We start from the raw sequence: 4,257 nt of genomic DNA on the forward strand, positions 1-4,257 counted from the left end.
CTTTATTTTTAGCTCATTATGTTGATCCCTCAGTACATTCTGAAAGACCTATCAATAGGTAGTGGTTCTATAATTGGGAGAGATAACATTGAATAATTCTTTAATCATGTTAGTAAGCACAAAGACATTGATGAAAGATCCTTAGTAGAACTTGCTCCTAATTATGAAACTACTGCAGCTTATTTAGTTCAAATTTTGGAGGCTAGGTTTATTAACCTTAACCCCATAATGCAGCAAATGTTTCTTAAACTTCATGAAGTCGAGGATGATTAATTAAAAGAGATATTTTATTCTGAAAACTTTGTTTAAACAATTTAGAGATGTTATTATAGATGCTAGGAAAGTCTTTGATCGGTTTAAGATGCTAGGCTCATGTGTAGATGTTATTAGTACACTTGAAAAGATAGACAAAACCAAACCTGAAAATAGGGAGGAAATCAAAATATCAATACCTTTCAAACTCGTAGGAATGCATGAAGCTTTGGAAAAGAATTTTGATTGGATTGTTCTTGAAAACCCATTTGATGAAAGTAGTGAACCCAAGAGTGTTGAGAGAGGGTCTTCTAAAACTTATATGGATAAAATACAATTCCTTGTTGAAAATACTTATGACATTGATCTTGATGCTTCTTCACTTCAAAATACTTGATTCGAGCTCTTTTTCTGCGCCTAGGTGAAAGGCGCTAAAGAAAAGCACTCTTGCGAGATAACCCATGTTTTATTTCTGTGATTTTTCTTATGTTGAGTCTTCGAAGTTGTTACCTCTGTAATAACCTCTCCTTATCCTTTTTATTTCGTTTTTGTACCAAGAATAGCCTCTAATAGGAAGAAAGTAAGATTTGGGGAAGTTGCTGTCCTAAAACAGATTTTGTGCTGTCACCAACAAAATTCGTATTCCCAGCCAGAACGTCATATTGATCTGATAAGTTTTGAGCATATGCCCCAGGTTATTATCTAACTTTCGTTAGTTTTGCACTTTTCGATTTGAGCAATAGAGGATTTTCGTAAAAATCGATCTTTACCTGCTGTTTTCTTTTGACAGATTTCTGCCACTATTTGCATTTGCCTCGTAATCTCTTTCTTTTTGAGTTCTTTTGAGAGAAGATCTTCTTGAAGAAGTTTTTACATTAGCTAATGTTTTAATGGATGTTTGAATTATGTTATAACTGAACCAATGTGGATTTGTTATTTTGATTGCACTAGTGCTGGTAATGAAAATTGTGTGAAATTTTGTATGAAGGAAGTTTTCCATTGTAGGGAGAGAATAATGATGTAATGAGATGAAGTATGGAAAAAAAAACTCAAGTTTGGGGATGCCGATGTCACCCAAGAAATATCCAAGAGGTACAAGCGTCAAAGCTTGGGGATGCCTTGGCATCCCCTTCTTCATCAACAAAGTATCAGGTCATCTTTCAAGACGCTATATTTTTATTGCTTCATATGCTATGTGTTGTTCTTGGACCGTCTTTATTTTTGTTTCTAGTTTTGTTTTCTTTTGTTTGATTTAGCATATGGTTGAATCCCAACATATTTGTTTTGGAGAATGACACAGTCCGTTTTCATTGCATAGAACACTCTAGTTTTCACTCTTATTGTTATGTGAGTGTTCTCTTTTGCTAGTACTGTGTTTAGCTCTGGTTTTCCACTTGTATTTTGTTCAGAGCTTGTTAGTTTTCTTTAATTAGGTATGATTATCTCTCTAGTATTTATTTATTATTATCTATGAGAGTTGTTTCAAATAAATTGATTGGTGTTGGAGATGAGTAAAATGTTTCATGCTTATAGTGATGCAAAAGGAAGCTTGTTTAGATTGTGGCATAGACTTTGGCATGTCATGTTGGATATTATTTTAATAATATGCTTAGTAGTTATTGTTGTAGCATGACTTGTCTCAAATAGCCGAGAGTGCTTAATGTGCCATTGAAAGAATTATGTGTTGTTTCCATCATACAAAAGCATAATATCGTGGTATTCTCCTTTGATGCTTTATTGGGTTGACTTGGCACATGCTTACACCATGTTATAACTACAAATCAGTCACCTAAAACCTCTATGATCATTTCGTTTTTGACTTGTAATATTGCTTTATGCTTTGATTAATAATGTTTTCTCGCTATGCATGATTATGGCCATTATTGCTCTCTTAGTTGGTCGCTCCCAGTCTTTTGCTGGCCTTCACCTGTACTGAGTATGAGCTCTACTCATGCATCCAACTCTCAAAAAGCAAAGTTTGCCAATTGTGTCCACCATACACCGCCACTCCAAAGTGAATTGCTTGTGTGCTACCTTTAAACCTTCAAAAAAATTATTACTTGTTTTGTGTTTTTGTTTTAACTCATGAGGAAGTGTTGAATGCTTTATTATCTCTTTCATATTTTTTTATGGTTTCACACCTTGACTAGCATGCATAATGTGCTAGTCCCTAATATTGCAAAGAGAGCAGGCGTGGGCGCCCAGCCCACTAAAATATAAATTGAACCAATAATCTAAATCTCCTAACACTATGTACTTGAGAAATCATGAACTTAGCTTGTTCAAACAAAGGAGAAGAGGAACTTTATTGTTCTCTCTATGGGAGCCGCTCTTGAAGCCATTAAACATGAAAGGATGATAGATGATGCCATTATTTGACATAGACATACATACCTTCAAAATATATTTTCAACACCTCTATTGTATTAAAAAAAGCTCTAGCACATGAGTAATCTTGCTTCCCTCTGCGCAAGGTCTTTCTTTTACTTTTATGTTGAGTCTTCATTTTCTTACTTTATGCACCAATTAAGAGAGCATAGTTGTCATTCTGACTATAATGTGCATAGTCCCAAAATTTATTATTGATCGATTCATGATTATGTTATTGCTTGTTCTCAAACTACTTGTATCTAGTCACCATTTGAACTTTAAAGGTGTCCTGGCATTTATGTTTTGCTATTTCATAAAGGACAAGCTGAGTACCACTTTGCTATATTTTCTCTATGCTAAAACAACAGTTGCTTTCAGTGCACTATTATTCATGGTCTTTTGTTTGAGTTACTTCTCATGTTGTAACATAGTTGCTAAGTTCTATTGTTAGAATTATATCTATCATGCCTATGTTTAGAGTACTTTGATCCCATCTCACAATGCTTTTACAATAACTTGATCAAGATTGTGTTGGCTACATATCACTTCAAAAATTATTTTTGTTATCACTTACCTTGTAACATCCTAAAAATTGTGCATTTTCAAATTCATGCATTGCATCACATCAGCATGTCAAATTTTCAGTTTTGGAAAAGGTTTTACTGGTTCTTGCATAAAAGTGATTTATATTGCTTGTTTTGCTCCTTGTTGATTAATATATATATATATATGCATACTATAATTATCCAAGTGCTTCTCTGTGCCCATTATGTCCAGATACTGTACTGAAAATATTTACATATTTTCGTATTTTATTTGCGTCAGATTTTGCAACCTACTTACCTACAGCTAATTCAGTTTTCAGAAAAATAGAGAAGAGAAAGAAAAAAAAGGAAACTGACCGGCCGGCCAGGCCAAAGGCCCAGCCAGCATCCCGCGTGATGTCCACGAGCTGTAGCTCACGGGACGCACGCACGTTCTCTCTTCTCATCTCGTTTTCTTTTTTCTTTTCCTGACCGTGGGTCCCACAAAGCATCATCAACCTCAACCAAAACTCCAACTTGTGTATGTGACACGGAGAAGTAATCCGCGAAAATCTCAACAATTTTGTTGGCGTTTGCCACGGATTTTTCGATCTATAAATACCCACAAACCTTCTCTATTTTATTCCCCTAAAATTCTCAATTTTTGCGTCGCCAGGCTGCGCGAATTTCTCGCCGGAGTTCGAAGCCGCCGCCACCATTGGAGCTCAGAACCAGAGGTTCCCGTCGCCCCGAGCCCCTCTCTTTTACACCATGTTGTTCCCCTTTCTCAACCACGTCGCCTCCCCTCTTTTTCCCGATCTGCAGGGCACTAGGACGCGGAGAAAACATCGCCGGAGTTCATTGCTGCCCGAGCCGCTCTAGCCGCTCTAGCCGCCCGTCATGGCTGTTCGAGGAAGACCCAAACATCTTCGAGCACGCCACCTTGACAACCACGCCCAGCCACGCCTCGTTCGCCAACTCGCCGCCCAGGAGACTGCTGGGGCAACGCCTTCGAGTACACCCGCAGCAGCGCTGTCGCCATCCCAAACTGATACCGCCGGTAACCCAGCGTCTCTTCACGATAAGCCTGATATCTGATGCGTTAAGCTCA

Source organism: Lolium rigidum, chromosome 1 (assembly GCF_022539505.1).
Source record: "Lolium rigidum isolate FL_2022 chromosome 1, APGP_CSIRO_Lrig_0.1, whole genome shotgun sequence".
NCBI classification, from domain to species: domain Eukaryota; kingdom Viridiplantae; phylum Streptophyta; class Magnoliopsida; order Poales; family Poaceae; genus Lolium; species Lolium rigidum.